General features: G+C 46.1%; 1 protein-coding gene across 6 annotated transcripts in view; it reads right to left on the bottom strand.

Moving 5' to 3' along the window:
- RBFOX3 (RNA binding fox-1 homolog 3) overlaps positions 1-20,496 on the bottom strand; it is a 463,533-nt gene that overhangs the window by 280,485 nt on the left and 162,552 nt on the right. For 4 of the 6 annotated variants that reach the window (XM_053291957.1, XM_053291956.1, XM_053291958.1 and 1 more), the window contains one exon: positions 15,679-15,796. The exons of the other annotated variants lie outside the window; for them this stretch is intronic. The gene's annotated coding sequence lies outside the window, so the exon portion shown is untranslated. The remainder of the gene's footprint in view (positions 1-15,678; positions 15,797-20,496) is intronic. 6 annotated transcript variants of the gene reach the window in all.

The raw sequence follows: 20,496 nt of genomic DNA on the forward strand, positions 1-20,496 counted from the left end.
TGTTCCGATGTGAAACATCCTACTCCAAATGTTCCGAGCTTGAATCAGAATGCCCTTCAAATGAAGGGCCTGTTCTGAGCAGGGTACAGATCAACCCTATTCCAAGTCAGAACGTTCCAGGAATATGTAAGATATTCCCCTTAGGAGATGGAGCCACTCTGGGGAGAAGGTTCCAAGAAGCATGCAGAAGGTTCCAAGTTCCTCCCTGTCATCTCCAAGATAAGGCTGAGAGAGACTCCTGCCTGCAACCTTGGAGAAGCCTCTGCCAGTCTGTGCAGACAATCCTGAGCTAGATGGACCAATGGTCTGACTTGGTATAAGGCAGCTTCCTATGTTCCACTCCGGGCACCATCTTGGCAGGCTGTTTTTCCCTTCCTTCCTGTTTTTGGCACTGGCTTTCAATTGGCTTGCGATCTCCTTGCTCGGCTTGTTAACATACAAATCAAGCTGATTTGTATGATAACAAGCCAACCAAGGCCCAAGGAGATCACTAGCCAATCAAAAGCCAATGCCAAAAACAGGAAAGAAGGGGAAAACAACTAGCCAAAATGGTGCATGAAATGCTTGGAACCCTCAAAATGTTCCAGGGGTTATGTTCCAACTCACCCGGTTCTTCTGATGAAACATTCTGGGATTTGCATTCCATTCAAAGCTCTGAATGGAATGCATATCCTGTTTTGTGCACTTCTCTAGTCTGCATATTTGTACACATGATTTTGTGAATGACGGTACCTGTGTTCATTTTAAAAGTGAACCTGGATACAGGCCCTTCAAATGCATGGCACAGATAGGAAGTGTACTTCTTTACCTGCATTCAGCATAACAAGTGAATGACTGTACCTGTGTATAGATCTGTAGTTGTGTACACTGTACACTTGTACAAGTGTTGCATAATGTGTGAATGGGCCTAATGTCTTTGCACGTTTAGTGGTGGGGGGCTTGTCTGGGTGTGTGTGTGCTGCATGTACACTACCTGCAGAACAGGACTGATCAGGTCTGTTATCTCTCATCCCGATATATTGTTGTTACCATGTTCACAGAATATAATTAGAATCTATGATTAACATTCATGATATCTTTGACCTAGGTTATTTTTTTATGAATTGTTTTTATTAAAATCATATTTAAATTTTAAAAATCCAATTGAAAATTGAAAATCAAATTTTTAATACGTATATTTCTAAAATCATCAATTTTTATCCACTCTGTTAGAAACCTTATATTTGAATCTCATTTGAAGAAATTTACAAACAAAAGAATGGAAGACTGACTAACCTCCGATGTTACAACCAAAGCAGTTTGCTCTCAGCTGCCCTATACAGTGCACCAGCAAATAAGGTTTCAGACGAGGCCTAACAGCCACAATGCTGTTGGAACATCATGCCCTGTAGTAGAACAATAGTGCAACTGTTGGGGCAGAACCACCTGCTATGAAGTGACCATAGCCTGATTCATCTTCCAAGTCTGGCACAAAGCCACACAGATAAAGTGTGATGGAGAACAACTCACCTATGCCCCAGCCTGATGACATTTCCGATTACATTGTACGCTTGTGTATAGAGCTAATGTTTGGCAAACAAGCTGCTTGAATGCGTTTGTAGCTGAATTGCTGAAAAGTGAGGGGCACCTACACTCTTGCCTTGCATGGGACAGTGCACTGTTGCTACACAGCGCACTATAATTCTGAGTGGTTATGACCTTATACATTAAAAATCTATCCTTTGGTGGAAAGCATGTTAGGTCAGATGACACCTATGGATATACAATGCCTCTTGGTGGAACACTCTTCTGGTATACCATTCAGTGGGAGAACATTTACTGTACGTGCTTTCTTCTGTAATCCAATATTACTATGGCCTTTGGCTGGTGAAACAAATAAATTCTGAGTTTTCTGCACAAAAGATAAAACTAACCTGCATCAAGTCTCGCAAGGCCTTTGGCTTTTGCACACCATGGTCTACAGTGGCAACTCTAATGAGTTTGGGAGCATTCCTGTTCTGGGGGCATCCAGGCCCATCCCACAGCCGCTAAGCTGCATGCCCTTCTCGCCAACTGCTTGCATATGGGATCAGACAGCAGCTTACCAGCTCCTGTGCTTAACGCTGCATCTGGAAATTCTTCGCACCCTTAATTGTTCTTAATGCTTTAACACACTGAGTGACTAATAGACACTAATTGGACAGATTTAATAGGAGAAGCTAGATGTAGGGAACGAGAGAAGAGAGCAATGCTGATAGTTACCTCTCCCCCTCACTGCATCCTTGACATTAAAAAAAAGTTTTCTAAAATAAAACACTTTTAAATCAAATCAATCATCTGAGAAATGCTATGATGACAATTTCTTTAGGGTGGTGCTAGAGGGAGTTTTCAGAGGAGAGCGTTCCCATGAGGCATTTTCTAGGGAGCAAAATATCTCTGTGATGCAAGCATTTCTCAGGCATAACCACAATAATTAGGCCAAAGTATCATTCTATCAAGATGTTTTTCAGCACCATCACCACCATTCCCACTCCTCATCCCATTGAGTGGCCTTATAATCCATAAATTTTTGCACTGCCACTAGAATATCCTGATACTGTGGATTCCTCCTAGATCTTCCCTGAAATAATATGCTAATGACTACTGGAAGAGACATCATACTTTTCTAGATGACCCACTGGCCTGAACGACAGTCTCACTTCTTGTATGTTTGCCAAGAGGAAGAAGGACCTGAGCAACACGCAGGAGCTGGTAGTGAGCTCTGAAATCTATTTGCTGACTGTAACTGGGCAAATAATGGTCTCCACATACCTGCTCTCTCTTGTACTCCCTTCCCGAGTTTGGTGCTCCCCTTGTAAAAGAATGATCCAGGGCAAGGGATACATTAGCAGCACCTTGGGCAGCACTTGCATTTTGTTGAGCAGCTGAAGGACAGAGACAGAGCTGGCGGCTTCTTTTTATCCCATCCCAGCCTTGCTACAGGCTCCTGGGAACACACGGTTGTTTATTGCAGGCATGCTACCATAGGAAATAGACACAAATCTTGTTACACAGCAGCTAAGCCTCGCTGGGCATGTTTCCTAAAAATCGCCTGGCATTTATGATACGATAACTAGTCTGCAAGAGCTAAAATTAAATCCACAGCAAGGAAACTCACTTTCAAGTCTGACCCAATTTATTTCCTGGGGGTGGAAAAGGAGGGGTGCCCCTCCTGGTTTCCAGCCACCACTTTATTTATGACCTCCCTCCCACTGCAGCCACATCCCCCCCTCCCCTCCATCAGCTGAGACTTTGGGAATGGAATTGTGCTGCCTTTTATGTCTAAGCGGATCTAAAGACTCCTACTCACTGGAACAAAAGTACCTTGAGGGCTCCCCTCTCAGATGTATCTCTGCTGCTGTTCTTCCAAGTCTGCTTCTAAAATGTGCATCCTTCCTCAGAAGTATTTAAGGGTGACAGAGAGCGTGTTTGTAGGGACCACATTACATTGTGTTCTCCCTGCCACTGAAGGCCTCCCAGACCCCATTCCCCACAGTTCATGGACAAAGCATCCCAACTATTGGCTTGAAGCTGGAGTCAAAGGAGCCCAATCGTTCAGAAGTGGCAGAGGCATCACTGGTGGGATGGAGACAATGGCAGAGGAATCCTAGGCTTGGGGGGAAAACCCAGTGCTGGACTATGACGGAAAATTGGACCAAACTATGGCTCCAGTGAGAGTGGAAAAGCTTTTATGTTCTTGCCCCTTCAATCTCTTGTTTTCCCATTTTACATCATTTACATGTGGGCAGAAGACTTTGGGCATCTTTCAGAAATATACACAAACAAACAAATGGTGCAGTGTCAGGTTGGCGAGAGAGGCAAGCCAAGACTATAAGCATAGTCAAACAATAAAGGATGAGCCACAGCACAGAAATGAACACATATCAACCTCTCTGAAGCCACCCCTGCTTCGCCCTGTTCCTCTGTTGTATAATGTTATGGCACTTCTCAAGAGGCAGTCAAGCTGTCTCTCAGAATGGCATCACTCTATTATCTATTTTATTTGTTTGTTTGTTTGTTTGTTTGATTGATTGATTGATTGATTTCTATACCGCCCTTCCAAAAATGGCTCAGGGTGGTTCACACAGAGAAATAACAAATAAATAAGATAAACAAAATGGCTCACAATCGAAAAAGAAACATAAGATAGACACCAGGAACAGTCACTGGAGGTACTGTGCTGGGGGTGGATGGATAGGGCCAGTTACTCTCTCCCTGCTAAATAAAGAGAATCACCACTTTTAAAAGGTGCCTCTTTGCCAGATTAGCAGGGGTATTACTCTATAAACACAGAGACAGGCTCACCACCACCCCTGCCATATGTGAATTTGCCACTGTACTGCACCCTCACATTCCCTTGTACACCCCGCCCTTCTGCCACCTCAGTGGAGGGGCAAAAGAAAACCTCATAAAAAGAACAGGAGATGAAAGGGAACATGTGTTTAACTACAGAGGTGCCAGAGTGCTCCTAGACAAGTAGCTACATTCAGAACCAGGAAATGACTCTCCAGGACTTGCCCCTCCCAACTCTGGCTTCAGAACTTTCACAAGGCAAAATGACTAATCTGTGCCCTTAATTGATTTTACCCTGTTGTTATGGAGAATTCTGAGGCTAAAAACTCAAGAAATACAGGACATATATCCCTAGCTTTTAAAGACCCCACCAAAGGGGCATTGTGTTATCAGACAAATGGGTAGCCAACAGTTGTTTTGTAAAGTTTAAGGGTCCATTTTAAAACTGTTGTAACTCAATGATTTTTCAATGGATCTGCACTAAATTTGGAAGGGTGGTGTCTCTTTAAGAACTTAAGAACATAAGAACAGCCCTACTGGATCAGGCCCAAGGCCCATCCAGTCCAAAATTTTTCACACAGTGGCCCACCAGTTGCCTCAGAGACGCCTACAGGCAAGAGGTGAGAGCATGACTTCTCTTGCTGTTGCTCCTCTGCAACTGATACATAGAGGTATCTTGCCTCTGAGGCTGGTGGTGGCCTGTAGCCACCAAACTAGTAGCCATCTAAACCCTTCTTAAAGCCATCCAAGCAAGTGGCCATCACCACATCCCATGGCAGAGAATTCTATAGATTAAGTATGTGCTGTGTGAAAAATTACTTCCTTTTGCTGGTCCTAAAATTCCCAGCCTTCAGTTTCATGGGATGACCCCTGGTTCTAGTGTTGTGAGAGACGGAGAAACATTCCTCTCTGCCCACTCTCTTTACTCCATGCATAATTTTATACACCTCTATCATGTCTCACTGTAGTTGCCTCTTTTCCAAACTAAAAAGCCCCAGATGCTGTAGCCTTGCCTCGTAAGGAAGGTGTTCCAGGCCCCTGGTTGCCCTCTTCTGCACCTTTTCCAGTTCTACAATCTTTATACTCTACACTTGCTTGCATTGAACCACATTTGCCATTTTGTTGCCCACTCCCCCAGTTTGGAGAGATCCTTTTGGAGCTCCTCACAATCCGTTGTAGATTTCACTACCCTAAATAGTTTAGTGTCATCTGCAAATCTGGCCACTTCGCTGCTTACACTAACTTCTTGTCACCGTCTTGATATCTGCTTGTGTTCAAGGCGATCAGAGAGATGGTTTTGATTTTATGCCCAATGGAATGCTTAGGGCTTATAATTATAGCTTGTTAAAATCAACTCCTCATCTTAACTATGGTGGCACTAAGTACATGGGGACAATGGAGCAGGGGGAAACAAATGTCCCTGGGCTGTGGGCCTAGTGCGGCTGCCATAGTGCCCCTCACCCCCCACTTCATCGTCCTTTCCTCACACTGTGCTTCCCACCCACCCCCAGAGGCCAGGCACAGGACTGCACACCAGCCACGCCCCCCTTCCCCCTGCATCATCACAAAGCCACAGGTGGCATAGAATGAGTATGCAGTAGTCTCTCACTTACTTCATTGACTGGAAATTTCCCTTTTCATTCTCACAAACAAGGGGAGGAAGGAAGCATCCAGTTGACAAAGCAAGTGCTAAATGGGCTGTAGAGAGCAAGGGGCTGCCACACGCTCCTTACCAGCGCTGGCCATGCCCCCCTGAAACAGCATGATGATGCAGAGTGGAGGAGCATGGCAAGAGCTTGGTGGCCCCAGGTTGCTTGCTGGCAACCTTGCTATGCCCGCGGCTGGTACTACTGTGCTAGTATAATCATGGGCACACCCTCTTGGCAAAGTTAAGAAGCATACTATTCTGCCAGGCCTACTCAGAGTTGTCTGATCCCATAGCATGCCCATGTTGTAATGCTTCCCCCAATTCCCAACCTAGCAGTTTTGCTGCCGGGAATCAGTTTTCAATCCTAAAAAGTATTTTCATCAGCTCTCCTTGAAAATTCTAATATCTGTTCCAACATAATGGCAGAGAAATGGAAACTAGGCATATCCCAGCACACATTTCTCCAAATACGGCAAGGCTCATTATCCTGGCATCCTGCCCTCCAAATCCACATCTACAGAATTTCAGTCATGGCTGCACCATTTGTCTAGGACTTTCACCCGAATTCCCTGAGCATCCAATAACACATGTCCCCAATACCTGATGATGCACATGAAGACCCAGTTCCACACATAACGAGGCAGTGAAAGAAAATTTAATTTTCTACTCAACAAAATGTTAAAAATCAGTTCTGTAAATCCATCCAGGATGGCAAATGGCTGTTATAAGAAGAAGCATGCTTCAGGTAAACAGCCAACAGAGGACGTGGCAAATTGAAGGACAAGGGGCAACTAATGAAACTAGTCATTAAGACACCTATTCAGAACAAGTGACAGGTTTGGTGAAGAATTAAAATGGAAAAATCCAGGAAAACACTGATGTTGCAGATTAAGGTGCATTGGCAGATGTGTGGGAAGCTTGCATAATGTCTGCCCACACTGTGCCTGCCTGAAACCAGCACGACTGGTCCCTTCAAACTCACCCCCTCCCTGCTCCGATGAAGAGTAGTCTCATCCACCCAAAGTTTTTCAAAAGACTCTGAAGAAGCTTCAAGGTGATACCGCAAGCTTAGCTTCCTTGAGACTGATTAATGCAGCTGGGGAAATACGGCTGTGCCGCCTCTTCAGAAAGACGAGGCTTCTCTTTAATCCTTCTCTCAGGACGACCTCTGCCCCCAGCGGAAAAATGAAGGTTCTCCGGGAAAAAAACCCATGTTCCTTATTTTACAGTTTCAGAGCATGCACTTGGGAGCAACAAAAGAATAAGAGCAGAAAGCAGCCACTGCTGGGTGGGGGGAAAGTGCCATCTCCAGCCGCCTGAGCTTTTTTAACTCTCGTGATGCAGCTGCAGGCTACAGGTTTGGTCCCACTTCGTAAAGACAAACATAATCACTAACCTCTTGCTGCTGCCCCTGGGTGAAAAGCGGCGATGAAGCAGAGATGCAAGCAACACAGCCCAGTCTGGCATGTGTCTCTCCGAGTGGCGCTCTTTGTATTCTGTACATCCATGCTCAAGAGTACAGAATCACAATTTCTTTTCTTTTTTAAATGAAAGTATGTTTCTAGCCTTCATGGCTGTCAAGAAAAAGATTGAGAGAAGCAGAGTACTGCTTGCTGTAATGGCTTCAGAAGCCAGAGTAGATCGAGTGGAGGATTCTGGCCTCCATGTAGCTTTCCTCCCCGGCCACTGGTGTTGGGACCAGCACTGATGCTTCAAGATCCTTACCAAAATTGGGAGGGGGACCAAAAAAAAACTCCACCCCCAGTAATCTTTATTTTTATGTATCTGGAACATTTAATACCCTGCCCTTCAGCTGGAACAAAATTTCCAGGACAACATAACACTATTTAAAACCAAACAAGTTGTTCTAGTAAGAACTAATCAGCCTATTTTCCTTTCACTGTCTCCACAACTGGACTAAATTTGGTTCAAATAGAGGTCCACAAGTTAGATCTCTTGCACTTCAAATGTTCATGCATCCACCATCTTGGATCGGGGGGATGACATCATTAATTAATTAAATAATTAAAATATTTATACCCCGCCCCTCCAGCACACTACTGCTTGGAGCGGCTTACAACAATAAAACAGATATACAAGACACAATAAAAGTAATAAAATTAACCAAGTTGAATAAACAAGTTAAAAGGTTAAAAACCACAATCATTATTAGATTCAAATTAAAAATTATTTTTAAAGCTAAAAACTGAAAGTTATAAAAAGCTAAAGGACCCACTATATATAACAAAAAATGGAGCATAAAAAAACCTCCTTTAAAAGGTGTGTTTTAAGTTTTTTAAAAACACTGAGAGAGAAAACATAGTGAAGCTCTTCAGGGAGGGTGTATTAAAGGTGAGGGGCCACAACCGAAAAGCCTCTGTCTCTAGTCCCTGCCAACCAGATCTCTGTTAATGGCGAGACCGTAAGCAAGGCCAGAGACAATGAGCGAAGGGTCCTGGCAGATTCATATGGGCGAATGCGGTCCGACAGGTACCCTGGCCCCAAGCCATGTATCGCTTTAATGGTCAAGACCACAATCTTGAATCTAGCCCGGAAGCGGACTGGTAACCAATGATCTGCCACAGGATGGTGTGATACTCATGAAATGACCCGCACCCACGAGCATCCTTACAGCAGCATTCTGAACCAGCTGAAGTTTCTGAACAGTCTTCAAGGGCAGCCCCACATAGAGTGCATTGCAGTAGTCCAATCTGGATGTTACCAATGCATGAGAGAATGAGGTCAGGTTTGACTTCTCCAAGTAGGGTCACAGCTGGCGTACCAGCTGTAGTTGGTCAAAAGCGCTCCTGCACACTACCGCCACCTGCACTTTCAATGTCTGGTCCAGAAGCACCCCCAAACTGCGGACTTTGTCTTTCAGAGGGAGTGTGACCCCATCCAAGACCAGATTTACTTCATTACTCGGATGATCAGTTCTACCAACCCAGAGCACTTCCGTCTTATCTGGATTAAGTTTCAGCTTGTTTGCTCCCATCCAGTCCAGAACAGCCTCCAAGCCCCGGTTCAGAGCATCCACTGCCTCCCTGGTGTCTGCTGACTTAAAATACAGGTAGGGCTGGGTGTCATCAGCATACTGATGGCACCGCAGCCCACACCCACAGATGACCTCTCCCAGGGGCTTCATGTAAATGTTAAACAGCATGGGGGACAGAATAGATCCTTGTGTCACCCCATAGGCCAAAGGTCAAGGGGTGGAACAGGCATCCCCCAGCACCACCTTCTGAGTACAACCCTCCAAGTAGGAGTGGAGCCATCACATAACCGTGCCCCCAAGTCCCAACCCAGAGAGACGTCCCAGAAGGATCCTATGGTCGATGGTATCGAAAGTATCTGAGAGGTCTAGGAGGATCAACAGAGTCACACTCGCTCTATCTCCTAGCATAGGTGACCCAGAGTGACCAAGGCAGTTTCAGTCCCATATCCAGGTTGGAAGCCAGACTGGAAAGGATCTGATTCATACAGGACTGTCTGGAGCTGAGACGCCACAACACTCTCCAACACCTTGCCCAAGAAGGGGAGGTTTGAAACTGTTATTTAAGTCATCTGGGCCCAATGAGGGCTTTTTAAGGAGGAGCCTAATGACTGCCTCCTTCAGGCAAGGGGGTACCACCCCCTGTTCTAGAGAGGCATGCACCACCCCCGCTGTGCATGGACCCAGTCCCTCCCTACAAGCCTTCACCAACCATGATGGGCAAGGGTCGAGGACACACGTGGTAGGCCTCAACCTTCCAAGCAGCCTGTCCATCTCCTCAGGCAACACAGTCTGAAAACGATCCAATATAGCAAGACCAGATGGTGCATTGCCAACATCCAGTTCCAGTGCCACAAAAATCTTGGCATCCAAGTCAGAATGGATATGAGCAATTTTATCCGCAAAATGTAAAGCATATTGGTCACAGCAGGCTGCCAAGAGTTCGGTTTGATGAACTTTGGGGTCCTCACCTAGGAGGCCACAAACCACTCAAAAAAGCTCCACTGGATGACACTGAGCTGACGCAATTGTGGCGGAAAAGTAGGGTTTCTTCGCTGCCATCACTGCCATAGAGTAGGCCCTAATATGGACTCTAGCTTGGGTTTGGTCACATTCATTCTGTGTTTTCTGCCAACGACTCTCAAGCTGTCTACCAGTCTGCTTCATTGTCTGCAACTCACCTGTATACCAGGGAGTCACTTTGGCTCAGCGCATCAGGTGAGGGCTCCTAAGCATGACCATGTCAATCGCCCGACCCATCTCCTCATACCAAAGGGAGACCAGGGCGTCAATAGGATCATCCACTCTCTCAGCAGGAAACTCCCCGAGAGCAAGCCTCCAAGGGCGGACCATCCTAACTGGTCCCTGACCCCTGCAGAGGTGTTGTGGGTCTACCCTCAGTTCAATCTTCACCAGATAGTGATCCTTCCATAACGGTTTTGAGGCCTCCAGGACTATCCACGGAGCACCACTGTCCACCATTGACCCCAAAACCAAATCAAGCGTATGACCTGCCACATGCGTGGGACCAGAAATCAGTTGAGACAAGCCCATGGTCACCATGGAGGACATGAAGTCCCAAGCTGTACCAGACAAGGCGGCCTCAGCGGTCTCAACATGGATATTAAAGTGCCCCAAGACTTTATGACATAGTTCATCACAAACTATGCCATTGAGGTATCCCTGTGTGTCACTCACTGCAACTGTACCAATTTGGTTAAAATGGGTTAGGCAGTCCACAAATTAGCCCGCTTGCACCTCAGGTGTTCACGCAGCCATCATTTTGGATTGGAGTGGATGACATCATCACACACCATGCCATTAGGGCATCCCTATGTGTCCCTACAGCTACAGCAAATTTGGTTCAAATCAGTTAAGCAGTTCACAAGTTAGCCCACTTGCGCCTCAAAAGTTTATGCATCCGCCATCTTGTATTGGGGTGGATGACATCATCACAACCTACGCCGTTCCTGCATTGAAAAAAATAGTCCAAAAAAGGCACAAAACGGCAAAAATAATGGGGGAAAGTTTCCATGCCACACTCCACGGATCTCCATCTGTCCAGCAATACCCCATAACACCATGAATTTGGCCAATTTTCTGCAAAAAATAGTGGGGGGAAGCCTCCCCCGCCAAAAAAAAGAGAGCCACAAAATGGCTCCTTTAAACAAAATGGTGGCCGAAAATGACCTTGGAGGTCCCTTCCATCCACCTAGGAACCGCAGATATGCGGGTATTATCCCTTTCTGTACCACGTATGCCAAGGTTGGGTACCTATTTTCAGACCACGGATACACAGAACCACATATAGTGGAATCCACCTATATCTACACTAACTTGCCTAACATAATGTAGTAGTCATGCACCTCTCAGGTACCCCAGGCCCACTGCTCCTCAAACACTGCACTAGTGAGCTGCCACTTGCTCTCTCCTGGGCCACAAGCAACCCCTCTCAGGTCTCTACTACCCTCAGCCTTACCCGCTAGGAAACCTCAGCAGAGCCTTCCTTGAATCCAGAGCCCTCTAAGGGACCTAAGAAGAATTTTTAAAGGATCACTTCCTCTGAAGCATCAAACGACCCACAAAGATGACTAGTTAAATAAACAAAAATAAAATAAACATATAGTTCACCATAGTGTCCTAGCAAACCAACAATACTGTGGCTGACATCCTAATGAAGAGGGCACGCTTTGAGGAACTGTGGGGATGTGCCAGGAAGGACTGGACAACTCCCCCAGTCCCCTCTGCATGCATACTGTTGCAGCAGAGCCCTTAGGGTCTGGAGTACTCCCCTGGCTGTAGAAGCATTCTACAAGATCAGAAACACATCACTTTTATAATCTTACAGAGCACTTTCAAAGCAAGGGGAATGCGCCAAACTAAGGGCTCTGGTGCCACAGCACATGTGCAAGGAGACAAGGAGTTGCATGAAGGCTCCCGGAGCATCTCTCCCATCCCTCAAAGTCAGGATGTCAAACTGTGTGTCCAACTATAATAAACTGGGGGGGTGGGGGAGTCCATCAGCATGGTGTAGGCGCTACAGGAGGACTTGCATTTTGCATGCGCTCGGGGAAGGGAGGAAGAGGGGATCCATGCATCTTGGTGTACTCAGGGGCAGATGAAGTCTTTTGCTGCCCACAGGCATCCAAGGAATTTACGCCCCCACCGCCTCAGCGAGGAGGGTAGGGGTGGCGAGGAGGAAGTCCCCCTATTTTCGTTCTAAACACTGCAGCAGCAGCGGAATGGGGAGCAGTGCCAGCAATTCGCGGCTGCGGCGAGGAGCGGGGTATGAAGGGGAAGTCCCCACTGCCCTTTTACATTTAAACACCACTTCCTGCACAGCGGAATCGGGTGGCAGCAGCTGCAGCAGGGAGGGTTCTATATGTTGGGGGAGGAAGTGCCTCGTTTACCTTAAAGCAGTGTCCATCTGCTGCCTGCCGGAGCATGCGGAGAGCTCCTTCCAGCTCCTCTCCTCTCTCTCAAATGAGTGGAAGCCTCCAACATAGCCCATTTGGGCCCTTGGCTGCATCCTTGGTGGGGACTTCCTTCCTCCTCGCCACCCCTACCCTCTTTGCTGCAGCAGTGGGGGTGGCAAAAGACTTAATCTATCACTGTCGCCATGCAGCAGCAGTTTTAAAAGTTTTTTTTTTAATGTGTGTGTGTTTTTAAAGACAAAACATTCCCCTGCCCCAAGATTTGTGCTGCTCCTCTCAGATTTGCCACCGTAGGCTATTGCCTCTATTGCCTCTGCGGTAATCCACCTATGTGTGTACTCTGTACACAGGCACAGTTTTAACCCACCTGCAAGAGCCATCAGAGAAAACAAGCCTCCCACTGCCAGGGTGAGTGGCTAAGTGATCATGGCATGCCCATACTGCAACACTGCCTTCCAACATACTGCTTTGCTTGTCACCATAATAACCAATAGCAACCATTTACGTATATGGGAGAAATTAAAGAAGGGCACTCAGAGACACCACTGGGATGGAGGCTAAGCCTGTTCCCTGCCCCAGTGACCCCAGCCACTGATTACCAAGCCCGCTTAAGCTGCATAGCCCCATCCTGTGTTCTCATTGATATGCTAGAGTATGATGGAATACTGGGAAATTGAACAAGATGTCTGGAACTAGCTTATAAGCAGGCAGACAAGGACATGGGAGATGTAAGCAGAGTTGAAAACAAAATAAAGCATGGTTTCTTCCTTATGCTGGATCCCTAAAGTAGTAGTAGAGAAGTAGTAGTAACCTTCAGCATACTCTAGGGTCCCTCTTATGCAGGGTGGATAAAAATAGATGCTTAACTTTTAAACCAAATTAAAACAAATAATAAGCATGTTAAAAAAAACTAGCTTAAGACGGAGTCTGAATTTAATACAAACTAGCTTAAACCACACAGAGAATCTGTGCACTAGTACTTGATTGCTCCCTTCACCCCCTGCCACAGCCCCCCTCACCTCAGAGATCTCTCTACCCTCACCTGAGCCGCACTCCTGCTCCTCCACCTCCATCCTGTTGCTTCCACACACACACACCCCTCTTGGTCACTCCTCCACCCCACTCACCCCTCTTGGTCACTCCATCCCCCTCACCCCTCTTAGTCGTGGCTGCAGTGTTGCTGGTGTCTATAGGCCAAGCTGCAGCCCCCTATTCCCAGAGACCTCCTCACCCGAACTCCACTCCTGTCCTCCCCACAGGAGTAGGACCAGGCCCTTCCTTGCTGCCGCCGCCACCACCACCATGGCCGCTCATTCCCCTCAGGCTGCTGACAAGCCCAGGCCCATCCCGTGCCTGCCTGCCTCCACCAATGGCCTTAGTAACCCCAAACAGCAGAAGTGGTTGACTGAGCCCTTACTTGCTGCCACCGCCATGGCCGCTCGTTCCCTTAAGGTCGCTGACAGGCTCGGGCCCGTCCCTCGCCCTTCCTTCTTTCTCTCTTCCCCTCTCTTCTTTTTCTCTCTTTCTCTCTACTCCACTCGTTCTCCCCCCAACATTGTGATGGGTAAACATTATAAACACTACAAGTAACTGTGTCATTTATTACTGTGAGCTTCCCATTGGATTAACAAGTCATCATAGGTGCTAGAATCCAGAAGATGCCATCCTGCATATCACCAGAAATATCCACCAATCCCATATAGGTGGTATTACTCTTGTGGAACTCCTATGTGAGCCCTCTAGCTGAGCTCTGCAGTGCGTTCAGTTCTTAAAATTATGAATATTTATTACTCTTGCAGTCAAACAGCATGGACATTTATTTTAACTGAGAAACACTAGGCACAATCCAGATTAGTCAGCCATGACGAAACAACATTGAAATCAATAAGACAAGTTAATTATGTCCAGGGGCATAGGGAACTTGGCCATGGCCAGAGGACAAAGTTCTCCAGCGGCTCCCCCACCACCTAGGCTTTACAATTGTGCACACAATTGAGTCCCAAGCCATGCCCCCTGTGTGATGTCAGATGCAAGGGCTGGGCCAATGCTGAGAATGGGGCCCATCAGCTCCGACAGACCTTCACTTCCCCAGTCAGTGGTTCATGGAATCGTTGACTGGGAGCTCCGTTCCCTAACCCTAACCCCGCTGGCTCTATAGTCCTTAAGCCCCTGCAGAGGCTGACCACCTCTGCAGTAAAGGGTGCCACCATAATTGAAGAACAGAACGTTAGTGCTGAAAATTGTGTGCGCATGTGTGTATGTTGGGGGTGGGTGGAGGGTCTGCTGACAGTCTCTGCTGGCAGCTTACTGCTCCAGATTTCTTACATGATACTGGGTGCAATGCAAGGCCATAAGCCTTTACTATTTTGGTGTTGGGCTTAGCTGACCCTCAGAATGGGACTGAAGCAGTTCAAGCACCCTCAGCCTTCACCTTCCAAAGCTGCTTGCCCTCCTCCAGCCTCCGCCTCTCCGGCTTTCTCCAGAGTCTGGCTACAGCGACCTCATGATTGACTCCGCTATCCTTATATACTGCCCCCTGACTTCCTGGCCCTGCCCCTTCTCCCCTCCTTTCCCCTAAACAGGAGAACCTCGTTACTCACCGGGGAGCCATTCCTCGCCTACTACCACAAGTGATGAGGCATTAGAGCTATGAGGAAAGGGGGGTTAGATTCCAGGGTGGAGATTAAAAAATGTAAATGCCCCAAACCAGGCCCAGAACTTACTGTGGTGGGCTCTGCGGGTCCCCCACATGCCCAGGAATGCCCCCCAAAGTACAAAAAAAGTTGTGGGGGAAAGTCTCATTTTTTCAAGAAATGAGCCACAAAATGGGTCCTCCTGGACCCTGCCAAATAAAACGATGGCTGAAGTGACCTCTGCAGTCACTTCCAGCCCTCTAGGAACCTCTTCTCTTTAGACAGCCTTCTACTGAAGGCTGTCTCACGAGAAGAGGACTCACTGCAAAGTTCATGTGTATAGCAGCAAGTGTTAAGTAGGTGTGATGTATGCTGCCCCTCCCCCCACCGTGTGTGTGTGTGTGTGTGTTGAGATAGATATGGATATAGATAGATATTCCTGCTCTTCACACTGAGTTGCTTTAACTGAGAGGCCAAGTCTTCCTGTCAGCACTTGGGTGCTATTTTTCTCTGAATGTTTCCAAAGCCAATGACTATACACAAAAGGCTCAAGCCCTCAGAATCTCACTGTCAAATGTCATCCCTCTGAAGAACAAATGCCTCATATTACAGACGCAGTTATTTCTCAGGGTCTCTTTCTGTCCAGCTAAGAATTCTTACCTGGAATACCAAAGGGCTGTGCTGCTTCTAGCAGATGTAAAGATCTAGTGCAGCTACTAGCATGCTGTGCTGGAAAGGAAAGCCATCAGAGTCCTTATGCCAGCTCTAGCTCCTCAGCCTGGAAGAAAAGGAAGAAAGAAATTCTAGAGCAAGTTTCCAAGCACATGTTAAGGGACACAGAAGAAAAAGATAACTTTAATCCTGTCAGCTTCACTATTAGAAAACGTGAGCCACTAGAAGCAAACAGAGTCAAATGAACCAGTCCGGAAATAGAAACAAAGCAGAAGGATGCACTGCATCAAATCTGTTAATGCCATCTAGACATCACATTTTCAAAGCACCATTTTAAAAAAAGATGTACTATTCATATTAAACAGAATAAATGAAAGGCCTGCAGCTAAGCTCTAGTTGATTATTTAAAATCAATTCACCTCTCCAGTTCCTAGCAGAGGACTTTATTTTGCCCATTCTCTTATTCTCCACCCCCAATCTCTCTCCTCCTCCTGCTCCACCAGATCTCTGGACCACTCCCTCTCCCAAGTTCCAGCTCTAATTGTTTAAGCCCCACCCCCTACTACCTGTGGCCTATTGACCTCTCAGGCCATTGACAGGGCTTCCTAAGGCCTGCACTTTCTTCTATTCCCAATTAGTCCTAGGTCATTCTGCTCCCCCATAGCCCACCCCCACCCCAACTCTCTCTTAGATCTGAGCAGCTCAGTCAATAGCAGCCAGACCTTTCTGCCTGCCTCAGTCTGGGAAGCTTAGCCATTACTGCTAGGGGCTTCAACACTACCACTGCAAATCCCTTATTGCATTACAATGTAGATTGACAGATTCAGAATTCTACCAGAGATCAAAGATTCAAAGAATCACCTCCCAGTGCAAATTCACCATTAACATGCATTGAGCAGCTGATAGTATTAGGCATGGACTGAACCTTAGAGAGCACATGAAGGCTCAAAGAAACTGTATTTGTACATTTGCTTGAGATTCTGCACAAATTCAAACTCCTTTTGGCTTATGCATAATTACATTTCCTAGTACATTTCAAGCAAGAAAAGCAACAAAAATTCATAAGCACCGTTTGTCTGTCTTTATTGATTCCTATATATATGAATATTAATTCAGTTTATAATACAATCAATATTTTTATCCACTGAGAAAATTCTTTGAAGCTCTGGCTCTGTTAGATTCAACGTAAGATTTAACCTATTCAGTACCTCATGATGTGGGGCATTTTTTGAGGTGTCTTTCGAATTATCTGAAGATACTTCGATATTTCAAATAAGGTTGTTTGTGGGGAGTAACAAACTGGCATTTATACTTGATCTGAAAATCTGCAAGCCATTGTTTTGCTGCCTGGAATTTTCTCATGAAGGATATAAACAACAAAGGATCCATGGATGGGTGGTTAGTAGCACACAATGTTCTAAATATACTTCTGTTTTTAAACAGACCCAATTTTAATTTCCATTCCATGGCTTTTCTCTTCCTTAGAACTATTTTCAGTCTCTTCCTAATGAACATCAGCAATAAAATTTCAAATTGGAAGACACCTCATGATAGGGACTTGAACGCAACCTGACAGATTGCCAGGCATGTCTATAGCATGTACATAAGCATTTGTATGTACCTATTAGAATCTCGAGATTGCCTGTGGCTTCCTGTCATGTGTACACTGCAGTGGAACAAATTTATGTAATCCACTCATGACAATCTATATAAAGGTTGCATGTTAGTCCCTACACAAAGGCATTCTCTGTGGGTGGGTTCTCAGAACCCACATGATGATGGAAAAACAAGAGAGGGGAGATTCCTGAGATTTGCACAATCAATCTGGTCTAAGGCTGTCAATCTCTGTTAAATGTCAGATTGACATGGTGCCAACCCAACATCGCTGAAAAATTCTGGGTTCTTGCAACTGGAAATCAGGAGTGCACACACCTTGCAAATCTCCCTTTCCCACTCCTCCATCAACATGCAGCTCCTGAGAACCCATCTTGTGCAGGAATTGCATCATGTCTGAAAAGGCCCTCAGATAAATAGATTGTAACCAATGTGGTAAAATGTTCTGCTTCGTTTTGATGCCCAGGCCTGTCCTGCTCCAACTGCTGGATTGAACCTATCAACACCCTGTTTTTTATCATGAAAGTAGATAAAGTGGTCTTTTCACTTGGGTTTTTCAGAAGCTCTATAAGAATCTCATTCAAGACTTTTTCACAAGTTTCAAATAATCCTTGTAGCAAAAGCAAAGCATAGCACATTTTAAAATATTATAGACAGCCAAAACGGAGTTAATACCTACCAAAAGCTTAACAAATATTTTCTTCCCTTGCCAGCAACATTTCTTAGATCCAATGCACCACATTAACCCACATTGCTGCAGCATCACAATGAAGCATCCACCAACAAGATAAACAATATACTGTTATGATGCCAGTCAGTCCTGCTTTCCAGGACAGAACTGCCCATTCTGTAGCTCTGGCCGATAATCCTTATTCCTCGAGATATGACCTTGCATTTGGCTGCATTAAAACGGATGTTGTTGGAACAGGGCCCAGCTGACCAAGCGATCTAAATTGCTCTGTGTATATCTTGCCCTGTCCTCAATGTTATTTACCACTCCAGCAATTTTTGTGCTGTTGATCCAAGGACTTGCCCACTAGCTGAGATCACAGAACTGGAACTGGTTCATTCTGAACCCAGGGGTGGCCCAGACAAACACCTTATCAGTACAATGCTAATGGCCCTTGCAGAAAATACCAGTCCATTGAGTCCAAGTCCCACCATAAGAGAAGAGAAAGGCACCCTGTTCTCTTACCAGCCTGGATGAGCAAAGACAAATTTCAGCAACCCCTCATGGAACTTTAAAATAGGTTTGCACATTTATGTTTGCTTATGAAAAAACGTGGTTAAACTTATTTATTTATTATTTATTTAGTACATTTATATACCAGCCTATACAAAAAGGTCCCTGGGTGGTTCACAATATAAAACCAATAAAAACATTAATATAAACATGACACTTTTCTTATATTTCAATTGGATCAATGGTAAATTTACATGAAATTAAAGGATTATAACTTGCTGGCAAACACACCCTATGAATACAACTAGTTTTTCCTCCAAACGAAGTGTGGAATATGTTACTGCCACATGTGAACATTGTCCAGGCTTGTTCTGTTTGCACAGTCCAAAATTCATCTCATGCCAAGAGTACATGCCCTGTGATGTCTTCTCCCTCTTTGCCTCTCTAGCTAGAGGACCAATGTTATCATGTTCCCAGGCAAAACTGCATAGATGACCAACCCTCCCCCCCAAAAAAAACCCCAGCCACCCTCCCTAGAGACGAGGCTGTCCAAAAGGCTGCCATGTCATTCCTGATCGATCTCAGCTGGCAGAGGTTGTTTTCCACGCCTGGATTGAGCAGAGATGGTTTAACAGCTTGTTCCCTATTGTTATGGGGCTTTTCCCCTCCTCACTTTGCACTCACAGTGCACTATCAATCAAGGCACTGAATGGAACATATCCATTCAGCAACCTTAGCTACACTGTACTGTACCCATTTTCCTCTCATATGTCCAGGAGCGAGAGAGACCGCAGCATGCAATGTGCATCCAGAACCCAAGATTTATCCCCATGACAGAACAGGGGACAGACTAGGAGATACACTATAGGAAATGCTAAGGAAGCTGCACTCAAGGTCTTCTGCAAGGTTGGAATGTTTTAAAAACTAGAGGGCGGGGGGGGGGGGGTGTTTAAAAATGCCAGCAGTGGAACAGCTTCAACAAAACCATTTCCCCTGTTCTCCAAAGGCAGGGAGTGCCCAAAACATTTTGGCATCTGAAGGTTTAAAAAACCCTAAATGGTGTCTTCCTATTCACCCTAGTAAAAAGTGTCATTTGACAATCTGACAATGTGCTGCCCTTAATGGCATCAAGTATCCGCCACCTCACTCTGCCTGATGTTAGAGCTGGCATCAACAAGAATTGGCTTAAATGTTTGGGATGGGCTCAGAAAAGATTCCCAGCAATGCTTCCTTGCCTCAGGCAGCTCCCACACAGGTATTTCAACAGAGCTCAAAGCAAACTCTACAGCCCTGTGATGGTTCTATACTGACCCCCCCCCCTTTTTTTTTTTAAGTTCTGTCCCTCCTCATGAATGCTCAGGATAGCATACTGTACATGGTTCTCCCTTTTATCCTCATGTAACCAGCCTAAGATCACCTAGGAAGTTTTTGAACCCAGGTCTCCTCGGTCTAAGTTGAATCCTCCAGCCATCCTGAAAAGCTTATCTCCCCACAGACAAACCATTGTCTTCCTGAGGGTGGGCAGATTGCCCACCCAGACAAGCACTGGCTATTGCTGGTAGCTCCGAGGGTCGGGGTGCCAGGGTGCGTCACCCCATCCCCCAGAGCTCCAATAAGGCACCACATAATGGGGATCCCCCCTCCCCTCCCCAAGAGCGCCGCAGTGTGTCAGCAGCAGCTGCAAGCAGCAGCGACTGACAGATGATAAAAAAACTAAGGTCAGGAGAGCACTCGATCACCTAACCTCATTTTGGAGGAAGGCTCCACAAGCGGGTTTGTGTCGATCCCAGTGGTAGATAGGCGTGTACAAAACCAGGCTGGGCTTCCTTAGCCCAGTTTTGCACGTGCATGTGAACTGCCTCTTCGTTTACCAGTTTCTGTTATATTGAGGGGAGAGGCAGAAAAGAGGGCAGGAAAGCAGCCTGAAAAGTGCTGATCATCCCAACTCATATGCATGCATGAAAAGCAACCGAGGGATACAGATTGCACCCTGTCCCTAGAGGCTAAGA

The sequence above is a fragment of the Hemicordylus capensis genome, chromosome 2, assembly GCF_027244095.1.
Source record: "Hemicordylus capensis ecotype Gifberg chromosome 2, rHemCap1.1.pri, whole genome shotgun sequence".
Lineage (NCBI taxonomy): Eukaryota > Metazoa > Chordata > Lepidosauria > Squamata > Cordylidae > Hemicordylus > Hemicordylus capensis.